Below are 21,716 nucleotides of genomic sequence, written 5' to 3' on the forward strand. Positions count from 1 at the left end.
TTGACCAGAAATGTTTTAGGAATTCAGCAGGGAACCCATCTGGACCTGGTGCTTTGCCTGTTGACATGCTGTCTAAAGCATTTTGTAATTCTTGTAAGGTTAATGGTGAGTCTAAGGTGGTTTTCTGATCTATAGTGAGCTGTGGTAGGTTTAGTTTATTTAGAAAGGTTTTAATATCTTCCGGGTCAGGGTTTAAATTTGATGAGTATAAGTTTTGATAATAATCATGAAAAATGTTATTAATGTCCTGAGGTAGGTTTAAAGTTTGACCTGCATTATCAGAAATTGCTGCTATAAAGGAATTTTCTTTATTGTGTTTGAGCTGATTTGCTAAATATTTGCCTGATTTATTATTGTAGTCAAAGTTTTTGTATCTTAATTGTTGCAAAATGAAGTCGGTTTTTTTAGATAAAATGATATCCAGATTAAGTTTTGTATTTTGGAGTTTTTCCCATAATAGTTCAGATGGGTTAGCTGCGTATTCTTCCGTAAGTTTTTTGATCTTTTCTTCAGTTGTTTTTTCTGTTATCTGTTCCTGTTTTTTCTTAAAAGAAGAGTATGATATAATCTTCCCTCTAATGACAGCCTTGCCAGTTTCCCAGAGTAAGGACGGTGATATTTCCGGGGAGTCGTTTGTCAATAGAAAGTCCTCCCATTCTTTTCTTATAATTTTTTCAAATTTTCAAATTTTCAAAATTCACATTAAAAAAGAAGAGGTTATAGCGGGGTCTATCACTTTAAACGTGTTTGAAACCTGTTTTTTTTAAGTTATTAAAGGGACCATGTCTTTAGCAACGTGGAATACCTCCACATCTGTAATCCTTTTCCACGTCGCTTTGGTGGCGCTAAGTACTACGGTGGCCTGGAGGAGCACCGCCCAAACACAGCCAGGGGAGAAAAACTCATGCCGTGTTTATCCTCATAAATGGAAAAATTGATTTCCCAATTTTGACTTGTGTGAACATTCACAGTGCCCAGGCCTAGAGCGGTTTAATGTAGATGTAAAGCAGTGAGCAGGACCAGGCATGTGTGGACATTTAACAAAACTCACCTCGATTAATGAGTTTAATGATGAGTGGATTCTAGTTTACTCCCACTGTACTGTACTGACAGTACAACAATGTGAAGTCTACTTTTATCTGCAGTTTAAGGTCTTTGTGAACCTTTCCGGTCTCATCCTTTATGATAAACTATCATTATGCCCTGAGGGATTTGCTTTATGTTCTCATGACTGTAGAAAACTCTACATGAGCATTTTGTGTATCCTCAGAGGCAGTTGAGTTATCATAAACAGTCTATTGTCTGAGATGGAGACATGTCCTCAGTGGACTGTGCTACATGTTGGTCATGGTTTATTGACGAAGGCCATGGGCGTTTATGGAGGAGCCTGAAGCCTCCACACTCTGACAGCGTCTCACTCTCCTTAGTACAGTCTGTTGCTCTGGCACAGCAACTCAAACGCAGCCTCTCCTGAAAAGGCCTTGAGTTACAACAGCTGTGCTTTTTGTCTTATGTTGGGCCATACTGTTTACTGTTTTAAAAACTTCACCTGCAAAAAGCGTCCAGATGGATGGCACCGAGCATGTGTGTGTTCCCATGCCATCTGCTCATTATCCCAACAGACCTCCTTCCTGGCCTAAATGGAGCCGAGCTGCTATTGGCCCTCTAGGGAATGAGTCACACACACACAGACACACACACACACGGCTGGTTGGCTATCGTGTCACGACTACCGCAGCCTTTTACGTTTCCTTTGTGATGCTTCTGCAAATTTTATTCCATTTTTATTTCCTATTTAAAGTGCAAAAAGTGCCGCACTGCAGATAGAATGCTAACATATTCTTCAAACTAATATTTCTACCTGTGCATGAACTTTGCACAAAACTTCTTCAAAAACATCAAACTAGAACAGTTACACAGCCCAGATTTAAGGTACAAACATGTTATATTTCAGCAATATTAGCATGTTGACCTTTCCTGGCAGTAATTGAGACCTTTGGAGATTGACTCACTGATCTAAATCCTAATGCTATAGATAAAGTTACTGTATGCTGGATTATTAAGAAATAAAAACAAAGATCTGAAATAACATAACACACAAAAACACACAGTCTTTGTTGTTTCCTGTGTTAATGCTCTGATTGGTCATTATTCTTCTGTTGACATAAATGTTGATCATGTGACTCTCAGCTCAGATTCAATCACATGTTTGAGGCCCCGCCCCTGTGATAATAGTTGCCCGTGTCTGGAATCAATGATGTAAGCTTGTTAGCGTGAGTTAACAACTTTACCTTGGAGTTTTTACAATCTTTAATGGGGAATTAGGAAGTGTAAGAGCCATTAAATGAAAGCAGTTGGTGTTAGCGATTGTGCTATTAGCGCGACACAGACATCGGGGGTAGATTGTGTCGTTTAAGGGACATCCAAACATCTATAGAGTTGATAAGTGCTTTGCTACAGTTGTCCATAGCGTCTGTAAGTGCACGCTGAGTGTTGCACATGTAGCCACCCTGATGCTACTCTATAGGGCCTAATGTAGGTCAATTTCACTTAAGCTAGCAGAGTAGCACATTTGCAATAAATTACTTGTGGGCAGTGCATTATAAATGGATTCAGAGCTACAGTCCAGAGTGTAGCCTCGGTGTAATTTCCAGACATGGAACATCTGAAACCATCCGCCATAAACATGCACTCCACATTTCTCCCATTACTTCCTGGCAGGAAGTGGTCCCATCGGTCCCTCTTCTTGGTTAATGGCGGCTGAGTGGCTCTCAGGCTGCTTGTATAATGACCCATAATGCATAAAAACTTACCTACTGGGTAATTTTCTACCTCTTTCAGCTCTAATGTACATTCAAGAGTCCTTTCCAAATGTGTCATTCAATCCAATGTGCTGTGCAAACCAGAGAGAAAAAGACAAAAAACCCAGTGGAGGAGGCGGGGACAGCAGAGGAAGAGCGACGACTGTTTCTCACTTGTGTTGTTGATAGATTAAATCGACTATTGCAGAGAATCAGCAGCACAGATGGCATTAAACGCTTTACAGAGAAGGAGTGACACGAGAGAAACAAGTCATTTGGTCAATTTATAATGGATGAAAATAAGTAAGTAGTAAGTAATATTGCTTATTTTACCATCATGATGAAGCAAAACCAAACCCACGCTGACTATTTTTGTCAGTAGCCAGAATTAGTTTAAATGAAAAACTAATTCTGTGTTAAAAGGATCCTCCACTGTTTTTACAAGTTAAGCCTAAACTCTTTAAATGTCCTTATTAGTAGATCTATGTCTAACAAAACGCAATATCTAAATTTACACCATATTTGTTTTTTTTGCTTTTAAAAATGGGACTACTTTACAGTTTTATAGCCTGTTCCTCCATCTTGAAATCATGTGATTGATGATGTCACACGTAAGCATCCCATTGTTTTCTATTGGAGTGAAACATTCAGCCTGATTTTTACATAACTTAGTAGCTTTTTACAGAATTCAGCCTGTTTCAGATAATTCAGTAACTTTTTAAATCATTTAGCAGCTTTTTTTCGAACCCAAAATGACTTCTATCCTCTTCAATAGTCTGTGATTTACTCACTAACTTCAGCCACCAGAGCATGTCAGCGCACTGTTTAAGGGAGAGTAAAGGCCCCTTAGTAGAGCTCTTCTTCCCTGCTTCATTGTCTACTACCAGACGTCAGAGTTGGAACTGTCGCCCCCTGTGGTCACAGATTTATTTTTGTTTTTATTCTCTTTGGTAAACAAAGATTATTATAATTAATTGTAAAGTTTCTCTTTAAAAAAAAAAAAAAAAAAATGTAATCCAACTACTAATTTATTATTTTTAAATGAAGTGTAAACTTTTCCTGCTTTTCATGCACAGTTACAAACTGAAGAATGTTTTTTTTTTTTTTTTTTTTCTTAATTGTATAATTTTTACTTTATTATTTTTTTTCTTTTTAAATTAAATTTCTTCATGTCTGAAATAAACAACATAATAAGGTCAGGTTGGTTTCTCCATTTAAGAATTTGATTTCCGTTTTTTAGTCTCTGTCTATTTTTTCGAGTATTATTATTATTATTATTATTATTATTATTATTATTATTATTATTATTATTATGTTTCAACTCCAAGTTGCTCCTCAGGCTTTGTTGGAGCCTCAATCCTTATCGCTAAATATCTGCAAAACAAACTACCATTTACCATTTTTGTTGTTGGTTACAGTAAATAGTTTCCTGTTGAACCATAACTTAATGAGCCATTCATAGTTTTACTTTATCATCCGTGCATGACTCGTGTATCATTTAAATGAAGCCTCATATTTGTCTTAAAGCAGCCCAAGCACTCACTCTATCAGTGGTTTATCAATCACACAATCCAATCAATCCATATCTTTCCATAATTCATTGCATGTATTTATCTTTTTGATCAGGAATCTTCTGGCTCGTCTTCTCTCAATAACAGCATTATTTATTAAAGTAATCATTGCCATCAATTTTATTGTCTAATTAAGTTTCAGTTTTTATGTTTAGGTTTTGCTTGTTTTTCATATATAAAATGTTTTTTTTTTTAGATGTTTTTAAATACAGAGGATACATTCAGAGCGTCGTCACTAAAACTTTAGTTTTATATAATATAAATTAAATCAACAAATCTAAGTTAAATAGCATTTGCTTGGGGAAAAAGAAGCACGAAGTTATGCAAGATTGTCCTTAAAATGTAAAGATCCTGAGGTTTAAACTTATTTTTCTATTTAAGAATTGCAGCAGTTTCCCTCAGAGCTTTGTACTTTTATTTAGAGAGGAGTCGAGAGATGTTCTGGAATCTTCAGAACACAATAAAACTTTGAGTTTGGAATACAAGTTTAAAGTTATTCAGACAATTCCAAGAAGCTGCCAATACTGTTGGTCAATGAGGATTAACTGAGCCTGGCTCATTATATTCAGACTAAACTCCTATTGGTTCACATGGAGGAGCTCATCACACCATCATTGATGAACGTTATCAGACTCAAACTCAGCAGAGAGTCCATGGTAGACTTTCATTATTAGTTTATTCAATGATGAAACACAACCACAGGTCATGGATGAGTCGTTTCATGTTAGGTTGAGCAGCACGCGCGTCTTCTTCAAAGTATGTTTTATTCCAAATCATTCTTTCTATCACTCAGGAAAGGAAAAGTAAAGCTCTAAAGCAGCTACAGTTGCCAAAAAACATCTGCAGTTATAGTTTTTTGTTTCTATATTTAAATCAGGGGTCACCAACGTGAGGTCACGAGTTTCTAAAAATAGTACAGACACTATGGAGCTCCTTCTGTACATTTTAGCTCCTTTTAGTTTCAAATCAAAACACCTGCATTAATACATATTTGATATTAGAATTAATTTAATAAATCAGTATTTATTTATTAAAGGGAACATATTATACCCATTTTTCACCTTTTATAATGGTTCCCTGTGGTTTAAATGACATATCTGTGCTTTGGTTTGGTCAAAACATAACATGGTTCAAGCAACAGGGGAGGTTTATGACCCGGTATAAAACATCGGATGGAACATGGATTTTTCACAATATGTCCCCTTTAAGAAAAAAAAAACAAATGTTTACGTACTTCTCAACTTTGACCTTCTCTAATGTAAAAGTTCAGTGTGTATTTCAAAGTGTTTGCGGATGCAGGTGTGAAATTGTCAAATAGGCAAAAGAAATATATATATATATATATATATATATATATATATATATATATATATATTTTTTTTTTTTAAATTAAGAATGGGAGGAAGAGTTTGTGTTTACAGCAGTGAATGTGAAGTGTGTGTGTGTGTGTGTGTGTGTGTGTCTCATTTGCCGGACTCTTGCGACGTCTAAACAGCACAGTATGTAGACACGCTAACTATGTCGGTAACGAGCTGCAGAAAGAAAAAGCCAGAGACTTAAAGGAAGCTTTGTGAAAAGGACAGTCTTTTTTTCAAAGGCTGTTAATATAAAAACAAAAAGATGTTGTCACTGTACTTAATAAAACAAACCCCGGGTTTCCACTAGGAATTTTTCACAACATAGGGGGATCAGATTAAAGAGAGTTAAAACAACCCGTGCACGCCTGAAGTCCTTTTTGTGTCTAAGTCTACTGTATACGTTGCTGAAAACAGAGCGTAGGGGGCGCCATCGCTCCGTAGGGTGGCAAAATTACAACGACTGGGGGCCCTACACTCAACGGCACTGGAGAGAACCCTGAAAACTGTCAAGAAAGAACAGTGTTGCAATTGTTAATAATATTGTAATTATTAACTCATTAACTGCCAAACACGTCAACTGTGTTTTTAGGCTGGGGTTGCTAGGAGACAGCGTGATGAAGTTCTCCTGTGAATGTCGAGCTTGTACCATGATGTAGTGACCAACTGGTGACATGTAGGTGGCAGCAGGATGAGAGATCACTCGTGATGGGCAGAGCTCAGAGGGAGAGGAAAGGAGTTTACTCGACAGAAAATGGCGCTACGACAGTGAATGCTGAAGTTCCCACCAATCAGAGCAGCTCACACTCAACCAGAGCATGTGTGGAACTAAGTGGACTATTGAGAGTGTGGTGATGGTGAGAGAAAACAATCATAAAAACGGGGCAAGCGCTGACGCTCAGCATGTCCAGGAGAAGGAGGAAGTTGCATGTGTGGAGAATGACGGGGGAGAGACTTGGAGGAAGGCCAAAATTTAGTAAGGAATCCATTCAACTCTGACCCAGATAACAAATTAATAATAATGTTGCCATCAAAAGCCTGGTGTCAGTGTTGTTTTTGTAGTTTTATAGAAGGAAACCAATGTTGAGGTGTCAGTAAAGCAAAAAAAAAAAAATGCTTCAAAGTCACTAATAGAATTTCACTTTGTCACAAACTGGCGATTTGAGTGAAATTTCAGATTGTCGTAGTACAAAATATTCTGTGGGTCTTAAAATGTCAGTGAAAATTATCTAAAATGTCTGGCAATATGAGGTTAGCTGCTCTGAAAATGGCTGGCAGTGAATGAGTTCACAATATTGCAGCATGATCAGTCAGTATATTTTATATTTATTTTAGTAGTTTGTTAATAAGGAACTTTCTGATCAAGTAGCCCTGGGTATAACTCATTACTTTCAGAGTAGCTCAGTTTAAAAAGGTTGGTGATCTTTAGATGATATGCACTGATGTATTCATTAAAGCTTTGTGATTGTGGGAAAAAAAACATTTGTATTCAGTGACATTAATGGAACAGCCAATGGTTTTGCTACAATAACATAAACCTGTGTTTGTGCGTAAGTTTGGCCTCTAATGATGGCGGAAAGTGAAAAAAACAAACAGAATTCACGTTCTGGAACTTTAAAATCAGGCTCCAACATGACACAATGATTGACAAAGACTTTGATCAGATCTTCATCATAGATGAAGCTTTGAATAAAAAAAGATAGAACACACACACACGGGAACATCTCTAGAGGATTAAAGCAGCAGCAGTAGTAGGAGGAGGAAGAGGAGGAGAAAAGGGAAGCGTTCATTTAGCGTAGCAATAAATAATGTGTGTGAAGCGTAGTGGATGAGAGGAATTACATCTCCATAGAGTTAATGGAACATAGATCTTCTCTCCAGTGATATCGTTGCCTTCTCCTCTATCTTCTCCTTCTCTTCCTCCCTCCATCTCCTCCTCCTCCTGCTTTTAATTACAACCACCAACTCATGCATATTCACAACAGGTGCTGCTGATACATTAGAGCTCTATGGGTTTTCTGCTTTCTGCATGGAAATGATGCTTTACTTATGGTTTAACTACCATATCTGTACAGGACTCCACCCATCCATCCATCATCCATCCATCCATCCGATCATCCATGCATCCATCCATCTCATCATCCATCCATTCCTCTATCCATGCATCTATCTGTCTCATCATCCATCCATTCCTCTATTTATCCATCCATCCATCCATTCATCCATCTATCCATGCATCCATCTATCTCATCATCCATCCATTCCTCTATCCATCTATCCATGCATCCATTTATCCATTCATCCATCATTCCTCCATCCATCCATCCATCTGTCTATCATCCATCCATCCATCCATCCATCCATCCATCCATCATTCCTCTATCTGTCCATCCATCTGAGAAATAATTTTGTAACCAAAATCTTTGTGACATTGTTGTTATTATTATTATTATTATTATTATTATTATTACTAGTAGTAGTAGTAAACAAATGTCTGGTTTAGGTGTAGGTGTTTTTCAAATAGGGGTACGTGTACCCCTAGGGCTTTAAATTAACGCCAATTGCGGTAAAAATGAACTTTGGTGAGTAATTTTGGCTGGTGAAGAACAAGGCAGATACCACAGCGTCTGTTTGAATCGACAGGCTGCAGAAAGTCATTGTTGCCAGATTGGGCTGTTTTTCCACCAAGACATTTGAGGGTTTTTTTGTGTGTTTAGATTTTAAAAGGTAATGTATATCTGACAACACTGCTGGTTGTACTAATTAGGGCTGGGCAGTATACTGGTTCATACCGAATATTTGTATATATTTTTGTTTTGATATGAATTTTTAATATCGGTGTATTTAATTACACAATTTTCAAACCGCTACACTGCGTTGCGTTTCAGACCGCTCTAGTGTTGGTTACGGTGTAAATCATACGTGTAAATGGATCAGGAAGACACAATTAAAAGCTCTGAAGCTGCATGTGAGCATGCGCCTGCGTGCGCATGCCTCTGCTACAGGAGAACAACACTCACGGACACGGTTAGCTTAGCATGTCGGCAGTAATACACAAAAAAAGAGAGCGAAGGATTGCAATTTGTAGTTCCTATAACACGGAAATAAGTCATGGTGGAGCTGCAAACAAATCTCTACTTTATTCACCATAAGAAACCACCACACCACTGAGTATGTAGCAAAAATGAAAAACATTGCATTTTGAGCTGTCATGTCACTCTACTAAGGTGGTGAAATGGGATTTTAAAAACCAACGAAACTGGTTAAAATTAGCAAATTAGAGTGGACAAAAACAGAAAATAAAAGTGATAAAAAGGGTTTAAAGTGTCAAAAATGGCTTTAAAGTGGCAGAAATGGCAGGAGCGGATTTTGGGTAATGTATTTTAAAAAGTAGGAACAATTAGTTTAAACTGGCAAATGATGGCCATGGCTAATGGTGAATGTGGTTAAATTGGCAAAAAAAATTGTGAAATATGGTGAAAAGAGGTTAAAAGTGACAACAATTCAATTCAACTTTATTTGTATAGCACATTTTACAGCAGTCATCTCAGTGCACTTATCAAAATATAAAATTCATAATAAGAAAGAAAAAAACCCAACAAATCCACATGAACAAGCATTTAGCCAAACAACTCCCTTTTAACAGGAAGAAATGTCCGTTAGAACCAGGTTCAGCCGTGGCAGCCATCTGCGTCGACTGGTTGGGGTTAGTGGACAGAAGGACCAACAGAACAGGATCAAGAGATAGACCATCAGAGTGTTCCAGACTAGTTGAGCCGTGAACCACAGATCAGGAACTGCCATCATCAGCTTCACGACCCATGAAACAGAGCAGAGAGAGAGGGACGAGGAGAAGGCACAGACTGTAGAAAAACTTTAGGTTATGTATATAACACCGGTTCTATGATTGAGATGTCTCACTATGGGATGCAACCTCTGTCTGCATTGCTCAGAAGCATTTATTTCAATCTGCCAATCCTGATTGGCTGGTGAAGCACGTCCGTCCCTGTCGGAGGCCACCCGCGACCGAGCCAGCCTAATCGTACCATGGTGGAGGCCCCTTGCGGTAGTGGGCCGCATGCCACCAGGGGGCCCGACCGCAGCACGGTGGGCGAGAATAGCCCAAAAACGCACCGGAGAAAGCAAAGGAGAAGGAGCCCGAAAACGAGGGAACATTAGCTTCATCATTAGAGGAGTAGAGAGTGGTCAAACAGTCTTTTTCTTCCTCCTCGACTGCGCGCGCTGAGCCGGTTGTGTCAGCGCAGCAGCAGCCGTCGGTGCTGCGGGGTTCCCAGGCCCGGTGGACGGGCCTCGATGAGGCTGTGAAGGAGCCAGCCGGGGAACAGAAGGTCTCGCTGCTTTAACCCGCAGACCCTGGGGAGCAGCCTGAGGGAAGGCTCTTCGTCACACCGGTGGAGACGTGAGAGTGGGTTCCCTGGGAGGCAGAGGCGGAGAGCCCAATCGTCTCTCTTTTTTTCTTTGCAGCGCCGCTGCATCGAGGACAAAGCGCAGCCGAAAATCCCTTGTGGAACAACGGGGGCATCCAGGATGACATTTTTCTCCCCGTCAGAGAGTTTGGCCAGGTCAAGCCAGTGGGCTCGTAACCATGTTACCCATCACCTTCCCCATGGCTTGCACAAAGCATTGCTGTATGCGGGGGCACACCTCGGCAACTGTGGATATCTCCTCCATTGTTGCCGGGTCCTGAGACAGGGAAAAATCCTCACAGAGTTTGGCCTGATAGGCAGTGAGGAGAGAGGGGACATTGTTAATCAGCGGAGCCTCTACCACACCAGTCTCTTCAGGGACGTCGGGAAGAGGGAAGGGGTCCTGCTCGGACAGGCCAATTTGGTGTGCTAGCCTCCTGTGGAGGCGCAGTCCCGGCACGAGCCCGGAGATTCGACCGCCATACGGGCATGTTCCAGACCCAGGCAGCTGGGGCAGACTTCATGCCTGTCTTTGGCGGAGATTTTACCCCCACATGGACAGAGGCGAGACCCAGAGCGTCCCGCTTCCTTGGTGATGGGAGCTGTAGTCTCCATCATCACGTGGTGCAGTCAGGAGAGCAGGTGGCTTAGCTAGCACTACCATGAGGCAGCTAGCGCAAGTGCTAGCAGGGACGCAGGGCAACGTGTGCTGGACCGTCTGAGACTTCGAGGACGGCGTTGTTCCCTTTCGAGATGGCAGCTTTTGCGAAGCTCAGGTACCGCAGCACCAGGAGCTGGAGTCGGGCTACACACTTTCGTGAGAGCCCAGAAAGAGAGACGTGCGCACAGGCCCGTAGGCACCAAGGGCAGTGGGACCAAGACGACAGCGAGGTGTGCTGAGGTCGACGCACCTGCCTTGCTGCAAGGAGCGTGCAGCAGGGCTAACACCGGAGTGAAAGAGCCGCTGGGGACCAACGTATGCCGGAGCAACAGCGTTGGAAGGAGCTGTCAGCCGGAGCTGAGGATTGGAGGTTCACTTCCTTTTAGCCGCGAAGGACAGCACCTACCAAGCAAAGCAAGGTAGGAGCTGTATTTTACCCACAGTTGTGGTCCAAATCAGGCGCTAGTTCTGCCAGCATCCGACGACTGGAATAAAGAGAATCCGCCTGTGGACAGTTAAGCTGGCAAAGAAAAACGCGAGATAGCTGAGAGGAGAAGAGGTGTTTGAATGGTGTGCGCCTGTCCGCGTCCTCCTTTTATAGGAGGTGGGTCTCCCCCTAGCGGACGGACGTGCTTCACCGGCCAATCGGGATTGGCAGATTGAAATAAATGCTTCTGAGGAATGCATCCCATAGAGAGACATCTCATGAAATATTATGAAATAGAACATGATACATTATTATCAAGTCAGCCTGCCTTGGCCTTAAGCCTCACCCCCAGTGGCCTTGTCAACACTTATTATGAAGGTGACGAATCTCTTCCCGTTTATTGGTAAGCAAACATTGACTCCAATGTCTGTAAATGTGACCATTCACAGACGAGCCCATATCCGTTCTAGCGGTTAAGTTATGTTATGATTCTGTCCTGTTTATGCGGACTGTAAATCATAACCAGCTACATCAGAATTTGAATCTCTTCCCGTTTATTGAACCAGTAAATGCAACCGTTTACAGATGAACCCATGTCTGCTCTAGCGATTAGATTGTTATGATTCAGTCCTGTTGTGAATAATGGGTCAACATATGTGACGTTAGGTGGTGAAGTGGTGGAAAGGGTTTATAAGTGCTGAAAAAATGTGCAGAGAAGACATTGAAATGTGATGGAGTAATGTAGCAAAGATCTATTAAAAGGAGCAGAAATATGTTAAGAAAACGTGATGAAAATACGGTATGTTAAAATATGGTGAGTTTTGTGTAGTTGCAGAAACAGTGTAAAAAGAAAAAATGGGATCAAATTGCTGATCAGTCATCACACACTGAGCTACTATTCAATGGTTCCTGTTCAATACATAATGCCCTTCATTGGCTTTTTAAACATTCACATCAAAAAGTTGTTCTGGGGTTTCCGTGGATACGGTTGATGGTAACGGAGTGGAAAGGAAAAAGAAAAGTGCTGAAAATTGTCACTTGAACCTGCATTACAAAAAAAACAGCTATATGAATGAGAAAGCTATGATTGTTGTGCTTTATTAAGCAACACAAATATTTAAAAAAGTAAGTAAAAATAAGCATGAAATATGATGAAAAGTGGATAAAAGTGACGATAATAGGTCAACATATGTGACATTGGATTACATGTGATAGAGAAGTGTCAGAAATGGGAGTAATGTGGCAAAAATACATTAAATGGAGCAAAAACATGTCAAGAAAAAGTGATAAAAATAGGTTAAAATATGGCAGAGTTTGGTGTAGTTGCAGAAAAAAGATAAAAAATAAGCAAAAAAGCTCATGTATTAATGTGTTGCTGCAGTGGTTGTGCAGCTTTAAGGGTGTGGGTGTGTGGGTGTGGGTGTGTGGGTGTGTGTGTGTGTGTGGGTGTGGGTGTGTGTGTGGGTGTGTGGGTGTGTGCGTGTGTGCGTAACATATCACACACACACATCAGAGTAATCTGGATACTTTCTTTGATTGCTTCAGTTTTCCGCCTCCAACAGAAAGCAATCATACGTGTTTTTATTTTGTTTGCTTTGGGGCTTGGGGGGGGGGGGGGGGGGGGGGGGGGGGGGGGGGGGGGGGGGGGGGGGGGGGGGGGTGACTAAAGTAATGAAATTACCAGTGTTTACGTGCACTTCCACTGTGTGTCATATCTTCAGGCTGTCCTCAGGAGGAGGAGGAGGTGAAAAATTAAACGAAAGCACCCACAGGGCATTACGACTGAACAAATACAATTATTCAATTTGCTCTTCAATTACAATGTCATTGGAGCTTCTCCTTATTTTAATCAAAGCGTTGAGCACGACGCTGTTGAGCACACGCACGTATAATCATATCACATCCATCCTCAGCCTGATATCCAGTGTCACACCTTTTTCTGTTTACTGTTGGAGCTCATCAGGAAATTACTGGTGTGAAATTAAATCCATGCAACGTGCATGTACCAACGAGAAAAGAATAATACTTTGAAGGAGTTCACTGTGGTACGTCTGCAGGTGAATTCTGTAATATTAAAAAACACAGTTACTGAGAGACACTTATGTCTGTAAATGTTTAAAAACTATTCATGCTTTTGGAAATGAGACTTTAGATCCAATACCAACATGAATCATATTCATGTTATGACTTATGTTGTAGTGTGGAATGTATAAAGTTAACTTCTTTAACTTCTTCCTGGTTCTTTGAACAGCTTGAGGACAGATGGCAAAGGTTTTTATTCATTAGGGTCAGAGCACGGTGCGTAGGACCCTATTATAATGCACCTCTTTTACGCATGTTAGGACTGGTGAAAAATGTGATATTTTGGGGGAATTGGACATGTGAATGGCAAAATAACTCAATGGTGCCCCCTTGAAATTTTTTTTGTAGCCCCCTTGAAAATTGTATTTGCTCCCAGCTGGCACTGATGACATCATCATAGACAGAGATTCTTGCATCCAACACTGCACTTTTAAAATGTACTTCACACGTTCATATTTTTATTTTAAACATACATGTTTATTTGTTTGTGTTATAAAACAATCTTGACAATAAAGTTGAATGTTTATAGATGTAAATATTCCTCTTAGCAGCCTGTTCACGTGGATGATGTGCTACGTTTATGGAAGTTATTAAGAGTTTGTAGAGCTAAGTAGATGCTAATTAATTATAACAGCTTTCATTTGTATGCCAAAAAAATGAGTTATGGTTTACCCCAACCGTCATTCATAGTCCTAGTGCCACCTATTGGTAAAAGGAAATAATCAGTGACGTGCCGCGACCACTAGGGTTGGGTAGGCACGTTGCAAATCGAGACCACCAATGACAATTTCATATGTTTCTGCTGGCAAGTGTTAATTCAATTCAAATCAATTTTATTTGTATAAAGCAATTTACGACAGTCGTCTCAATGCGCTTATCAAAATTCATAATAAGAAAGAAAAAACCCAACAAGATCCACATGAACAAGTATTTATCATCTAACAAAATCAACATCATAAACACTATTAAAGAAACATAAACAATTATTTAATATAACCTCCATACTCTCCCAACAACATATATTTCATGACACGACAGCACATCTGTTGTTTGTGTTGGAAACACAGAAACATGGAGAAAATGACAACGACAACAACTCAGAACAGCCTCAGTGAGGAGCATCCACAAAGTCAATCCTTCCTTTTGTTCCATTCACTGTAGAAAGAACCAACAATGTTCTGACCTTATCTTTGCTGAAGGTCTGGTAGCTCAGATGTTGGTCTCCATCTTTTAAAAGATGTTGTTTTTCCTCAAATCAAAGTTTCTTTATCGTCTCTAGCGCTGTTATCCTGACTGTAGTGTTATCCCGCCCACTAGCTAGAGAACGTAGCAGCAGTGGTCACATGATATCAATTCACTAATGCACTGTGAACTAACCCTAACCCAACATAACTGAGTTAGATTTCATAAAGATCAGTCAATTACAAACTGAGGTATGATTTTATTTTAAATCTGGTCAATTATGAAAGATTTTTTTTTTTTTTTTAACTTATCCAGAATCAGTTTATTGATCCGGATCACCTCCAAAATCTAATGGAATCTGCCGTGGTGTAAGATCTATTTTAGGTTCAAATTTAGTCAATGTTTTTTCAGTACTTTTGACGTAATCAAACAAATAAATAAACAATCAGTGGTGAAAATGTCATTGCACTGTAAACTTAGATAAGTTCAGAATTCTCAAAACTTTTGTGCGAACCAAATTACCTCAAAGTTTTTGAGTAAGTAATTTATTGTCTTTGAGTTTTCATCTACTTAAAAACTTCAAATTATAAATACTCAACATTTTAGGGATTTCTGTTTGTAAATTTTAAGTGACTTCAATTTAAAAAGAATGTTTATACTTAATTTATTTTTTTAAATTTCTCAGAACTTACTAGTTAGAATGGTATTATACTCAATTTATAGAAATAAATAATCATTATAACCAGATATATGTTTGAGTTCCCAATTAGCTTCTATTTTATTATGTCTAGAATACTCAATAAGCTTCCAATATACAACATTTCAGTATTTTTAACTCATTTTTTTTCTTCTCCAAACCACTGCATCTGAACCGTAAACATACAAACATTTTCAAGGGTGTGCATAACAATTAGCATTTAAAAACAGGTGCACATGTAACTCAAGGAAAAATATACGCCAGCTTTTTAAAAACATTGTAAAAGCATCTGTGATGAGCTTTTTACAGACATACAATGTGTTGGTCCATTCTCTGCTATTGTTAGTTACTCTATTGTGTTTTTCTATTCGTCTTCAGCTGCGGAAAGCATCTCTCTCTCTCTCTCTCTCTCTGAGTGAGTGGCAGCGGGAGTGTGAGTGGAGGCTCTGAAACCCGGTGTTTTGGAGTTTTGTGAGTGAGTTTGAACCTTTTTTCTTCTTTTTCTGGCTTATTTCGTCACTCTGTGATAGTTTTGCGTTGTCTCGGTTTCTGTTGGGTGGTTTTTGGTTAGATTGCACAGTTTGGTGAATTGTTTGGCGGCGGCTAACGCTGTCGCTGCTCAGGTGAGCATGACAGCTCAGGTGAGCTCCGTGGGGCGGAGCAGCCCCGGGCTGGAGAGACTGACCCGGCGGCACGGCGTGAAGCTGTGTACGGGGCCGGGTGTCTCTGTGGAGGAATGTAGTTTGGCGGTGGGTGAAGTGGTGGGTTTCGGGAGCGTTAAATCAGCCTCTCGTATGAACAGTGCAGTGGTGATCTTTGTGGCGAGCACGGAGAAGGCCAATCAGCTGGTGGAGAGTGGGGTGGTGATCCGCGGTGCTCTGACTCCGGTGTTACCGTTGGGGAACCCTGCGAGAAAGATAATGATCTCGAATGTTCCGCCGTTTTTGAAGAACAGTCTCCTTGAGAAGGAGCTGTCCCGGCACCGTCAGCTTGTATCTCCGATTAAACTGATCCCATTGGGCTGCAAGTCTCCTAAACTGAGACATGTAGTGTCCTTTAGGAGGCAGGTGTTTATGGTCCTCAGCGGGAAACAGGAGATAAACGTAATCATGAGATTCCGCATTGATGAGTTTGATTATACCGTTCATGTCAGCTCTGACAATTTAAAGTGTTTTGGATGCGGGGCAGAGGGACATCTCGTCCGCTCGTGTCCGGACGGAGGTGGCGCGCGTCGATCTGCCGATGCAGCGGCTCCGCCTCCTGTCAGCGCGGGGGGGCTGCGTGTTGGTCAACGTGACCCCGATATCAGAGATTCGGAAATGCGGGGTGAAGCGTTCAAAACGACGGTCACTGAGGGAGCACTGATTCATTCTGTCTCACAGAGCACAGAGAGAGAGCACGGAGCACCGGGGGGCACACACTGTAGTGAGGTGGGAGCCGTCGTCTCACATGGGGAGGGGTCCCCTGCTAGTGACAGTCAGAAGGAGGATGGCAGTGAGCTGGCTGGGGTTAACGTTCACACTCAGCCAGAGCTAGGGCTCACTGGTCTGAATGGGGGTTTACTGGAGGAGGAGGGAGATGTGGTGATGGATGAGGATTTTCTGAAATCTTCAACAAAACGTAAAATTACAGAGAAGATTGTTGGAAAGTTCACTAAAGTTTCTAAGGTCGACACACATGGCATCTCTTCACAGGAAAAAGGAAAATCAGGGCAGGCACACACTGATGTCACTTCACCTGATATGCACACCAGTTCACTGGACATGCACTCATGCTCACAGGACGCACACACAGATTCACAGGGTGCACACACAGTGCTCCAGGACACACACACAGGTTCACGAGGCGCACACACGGCTTTAAGCTGCGCACACACAGATTCACTGGATACGCCCACACTTATGGAGGATACACACGCAGATGCACTAGATACACACATGGTTTCACAGCATGCACTTGGAGATTCGGTACTTACAGACTCGCAGGCCACGCACACAGTTTTGGAGGAGCACAGTGACTCACAGGACTTGCTCAAACCCTCTCAGGATGCACACGCTGATTCACAGGTCATAGATGCAGGGGCCCCCTCCCTATGCACTGGGTTAGGGGGTGACCAGCAAAGCCAGTACTCCTTTCAGAGGATAAAATCCTTCCTCAAGGATACGAAGGGAATGAGGCTGGTTCGGCTGGAGGCTTATTTCTCGGACCTCCAGTTGTTCCATGACTCTGTGGGACACTTTATGAGGAACCCAGGAAGTCTGGGGCAGGATGTGTTTTCGGAGCAGGAAATTTTTCGGTTAAAAAAGTTTCTGACCAAGATTAGAAAACGGGCCTCCCAAGATGATCAGTTTTAGGGTGTGTGGTTTTTTTTCTTTTGTGTTTTTATCCTTCGTTAGTTTATTCCCAGCTGATACAATGTGTGATTTCGAACTTGGTTCTCTGAACTTAAACGGGGCCAGAGAGGCGGTGAAAAGGGCCTCACTGTTCAGCCTCAGTCAGGCTAAAAAGCTGGACGTCTTATTCATCCAGGAGACACACAGCACACCAGAATTAGAAGCAGACTGGAAGAAGGAATGGGGAGGGCAGGTTCACCTTAGTCATGGAAGCAGCACTAGTAGTGGGGTGGATGTGCTCTTCTCCAGGGGTTTTTTTTACCTGTCTCCACTGAGGAAGTGATCCCGGGGCGTCTTTTAAAAGTTAGTGCTGTTTTTGAAGATGTGCCAATGGTGTTTATTAATGTGTATGCTCCCACAGTGGGCAGCCAGAGGGTGGAGTTTTTTAGTGTTTTAAGTGACGTCCTGCAGTGATGATGTCCTTCTTTTTCTGGGGGGGGGATTTTAACTGTACCGCTAGCCCTGGATTAGACAGGAACCACCCAGAGCCACACACAGCCTCCAAGAGCTGTTTTTTAAAAGTGATTGAGGCCTTTGACCTCTGTGATGTGTGGAGCTACATTCATCCAAGGGTGAGGCAGTATAGCTGGACTCACTGCAGGGCGAACTATCTGTCCTTGGCCAGGCTGGATCGTTTTTATTGTTTTCAGCACCACGTTAATGTTTTTAGGGGTTGCCAGATTAGCCCGGTTGGTTTTTCTGATCATTCCTTGGTTAAGGCTTCGGTTTTTAAGAAAAATGTTCGGTGTAAGAGTGCTTTTTGGCATTTTAACACAAACCTGCTCAAAGATCAAGTTTTTAAAAGGGCTTTTAAAATTTTCTGGCAGTCCCATAGTAGTAGAGAGTCTGATTACAATTATCTGCAACAATGGTGGGATGTTGGGAAGGTGCAGATTAGACAGTTGTGTCTTCAGTATACTCTCAATGTCACTAGAAGCATGAATGGGTCACTTAAGGCTCTGGAGAGAGAGGTGGAGGAGATGCAAAGTCAGGCACACTTCACGGGAAATCGAGAGCATATTGAAGCTCTCAAAAGCAAATGCTCTACTCTATCTGACCTTCTGGGGGTCTCTGCACAGGGAGCCATGGTCCGCTCTCGGTTCCAATATGTGGCTCTCATGGATGCCCCATCACATTTCTTCTTTGGGTTGGAGCGGAAAAACGACCAGAGGAGGCTGATGCACTCTCTGCGCTCCAGCTCCGGGCAGCTACTGACGGAGTCGGCGGAGATCAGGGAACATGCTGCCTCCTTTTACAGGTCCTTATACAGGAGTGAGATCTAGGAAGGGGCGGAGGAGGCACAGGCCTTCTTTGAGGGCCTCCCTCAGGTTCCTGCTGACCTGAGGGCAGAGCTAGATGCCCCATTAACTGCTGGTGAACTACAGGCAGCACTGAAAAGTATGCAGAGTGGGAAAGCTCCGGGTATCGACGGGCTGCCTGTGGACTTTTATAAGGCTTTCTGGCCTGAGATGGGCAGAGACCTGCTGAGGGTCCTCAGAGACAGTCTCAGGACAGGGCGGCTGGCCCTGAGTTGTAGGAGAGCGGTCCTGACTCTACTCCCCAAAAAAGGGGACCTGCAGGACATCAAAAATTGGAGGCCTGTGTCCCTGCTCTGCAGTGACTACAAACTGCTGTCCAAGGTGCTGGCCACTCGGCTGAGGAAGGTGATGGAATCCGTGATCCAAGTAGACCAGACCTACTGTGTGCCCGGTAGGCTCATTTCAGATAATGTGACGCTAATTCGAGACATTTTGGACCTCTCAAGAGCATTGGGCTTCGACCTCGGTCTGATCTCTCTCGACCAGGAAAAGGCTTTTGACCGGGTTGAGCATCTGTACCTCTGGCGCACGCTCTGGTTTTATAGCCATGATCCGGGTGTTGTATGGTGACATTGAGAGTGTGCTGAAAATAAATGGTGGTTTGGGGGCCCCGTTTAAAGTTGGACGAGGGATTCGACAGGGCTGCTCAATGTCGGGGATGTTGTACTCTTTGTCGTTGGAGCCTTTTTTACATAGACTCAGGGCGCAGCTTTCCGGGGTGTCATTGCCAGGGAGCATGACCAATTTTAAAATGTCTGTTTATGCTGATGACCTCATTATCCTGGTGACAACACAAAGAGACATTGATGTACTTAATAAGTCTGTGTGTGCTTTTAAGAAGATTTCCTCTGCCAAAGTGAACTGGCTTAAAAGTGAAGCGGTCGCAGTTGGGAACGCTTCGACAAGGACACTGTGTCTACCTGGAGGCCTGACGTGGAGGTCAGGTGGGCTGAAATACCTCGGAGTCTATCTCGGGGATGAGACCTTCATTGCCCAGAATTGGACTGGTGTTTTAGAAGCTGTTGAAGGTCGTTTGAAGAAATGGAAGTGGATCCTCCCACGGATGTCATACAGGGGCCGAGTCCTGGTGATCAACAGTCTGCTCGCTTCCATGTTGTGGCATCGGCTGGTGACTGTGGAACCTCCAGGTGACTTGTTAGCGAGACTGCAGGCCATGCTGGTGGATTTCTTCTGGGATCGATTACACTGGGTTCGGTCTGATACACCGAGCCAGCCGGGGAGTTGCCTTTCGCCTCCGCTTTATCCAGCGGTTCCTGACCGCTCCTGCCGGCCTAGTGTGGCGACCTTTGGCCTGTGCCATATTGAAGCAGTGTGGAGGTCTGGGTCTGAGTGAGTCGCTGTTCCTGATGGATTTTAAAGGTCGGACAACGGATAAGCTTCCGTCCTTTTACCAGGGAGTTTTTAAAGTTTGGAAACTGTTTTACCTTCGCCGTTCCGAGCCCTGTACTTCTTTGTCGTGGCTACTGAGAGAGCCAGTTGTGTTTGGGTCCCGTCTTGGATGCGAGGCAGGATCGTCCGCAATCCTGAACAAGCTTTGCAGCTCGAAGGTGCTAATCCTTGCGGACGTTGTGGTATTTGCTGGCCCTCTCCTCAAAGATGCCGAAGAATTGGCATCGCAGATCGGCGTCAGGTCGGTCAGGATCGTCAGCCATTTTCTCCGTCGACTCAAGGGCCAACTTGAGGAGTCTGAGCTGCGGCTCCTTGCAGGTCACGGTAAGAGGCAATGTGTGCCAGACCCCACAGATACCTTCCCGGAGTGTGCGTTGATGCCAAGAATGACACATCATGGAGAGTTTTTAAGACTGAGGGCCTCTGTGGCCATTTCTTTTGGGGAAACTGGGGGACGGGGGTTTTACTACCTTTCTGTTAAAGTTTTAAATCAGGTAAAACAAAGTGGTCGACCGGATACTCCATGGAGGTCACACTTGGCCCTGAGTGACTCACGAAAACCTGAGTGGAGTACACTGTACAAACCTCCACTGACTAAGAGGGGAGGAGACCTACAGTGGCGTATTCTTCATGGTGCAATTGCAGTCAACTCTTTTGTGTCAATTCTTGACCCCACGGTGTCTGATCTGTGCCCTTTCTGCTCCCACAGGGAAACTGTTTTTCATTGTTTTGTTGAGTGTTCTCAGCTTGCTGCCTTTTTTTTTTGATGTCCCAGTTTTTCTTGTTGTTTGGCCTCACTTTTAACACACTTTTGTTTATTCTAGTGATCAGACAGGTAAAAAAAAGGAAAGTTGAGTGCCGGTTACTGAACTTCCTGCAGGGACAGGGCAAAATGGTCGTGCATCTCAGTCGGAAGAACAAAGTCAATGGATGTGGAGATGATGATGTGGTCATTATCTTTAAGAGAATGATCAGAGTAAGGTTAAAGACTGATTTTCTTTGCTTTAAGTCATGTGACAACCTGCAGGAGTTTGAAGATCTGTGGTCACTGAAATGTGTGCTGTGTTCAGTGGTTAAGGGGGAATTAATTTTTGGTACTGTTATTTGAGTGTTCTTGTACTGTTTTAGCACCGATTTGTAAATAAATGTGACTTGAAAATCAAATCTCTCTCTCTCACTCTCTCTCTCTCTCCTCTCTCTCTCTCTCTCTCTCTCTCTCCTCTCTCTCTCTCCTCTCCTCTCTCTCGTCTCTCTCTCTCTCTCTCTCTCTCTCTCTCTCTCTCTCTCTCTCTCTCTCTCTCTCTCTCTCTCTCGTGCAGAGGCTTGTCCTTCAATGATTGGATCAAAGGTGTCCACTTAGCACTTCCTGTCCTGTAGCCACTTCCCTGGTG

At 42.6% G+C, this 21,716-nt stretch overlaps 1 protein-coding gene across 2 annotated transcripts in view; it reads left to right on the forward strand.

Annotated features, from left to right (window-relative positions):
* Positions 1-21,716, forward strand: part of fhit (fragile histidine triad diadenosine triphosphatase) — a 186,647-nt gene that overhangs the window by 17,439 nt on the left and 147,492 nt on the right. Inside the window, exon 1 of one of the 2 annotated variants that reach the window (XM_028448099.1) lies at positions 15,651-15,678. The exons of the other annotated variant lie outside the window; for it this stretch is intronic. The gene's annotated coding sequence lies outside the window, so the exon portion shown is untranslated. Of the gene's footprint in view, positions 1-15,650; positions 15,679-21,716 lie in introns of those variants that run through there. 2 annotated transcript variants of the gene reach the window in all.

This window comes from Gouania willdenowi, chromosome 5 (genome assembly GCF_900634775.1).
Source record: "Gouania willdenowi chromosome 5, fGouWil2.1, whole genome shotgun sequence".
NCBI classification, from domain to species: domain Eukaryota; kingdom Metazoa; phylum Chordata; class Actinopteri; order Blenniiformes; family Gobiesocidae; genus Gouania; species Gouania willdenowi.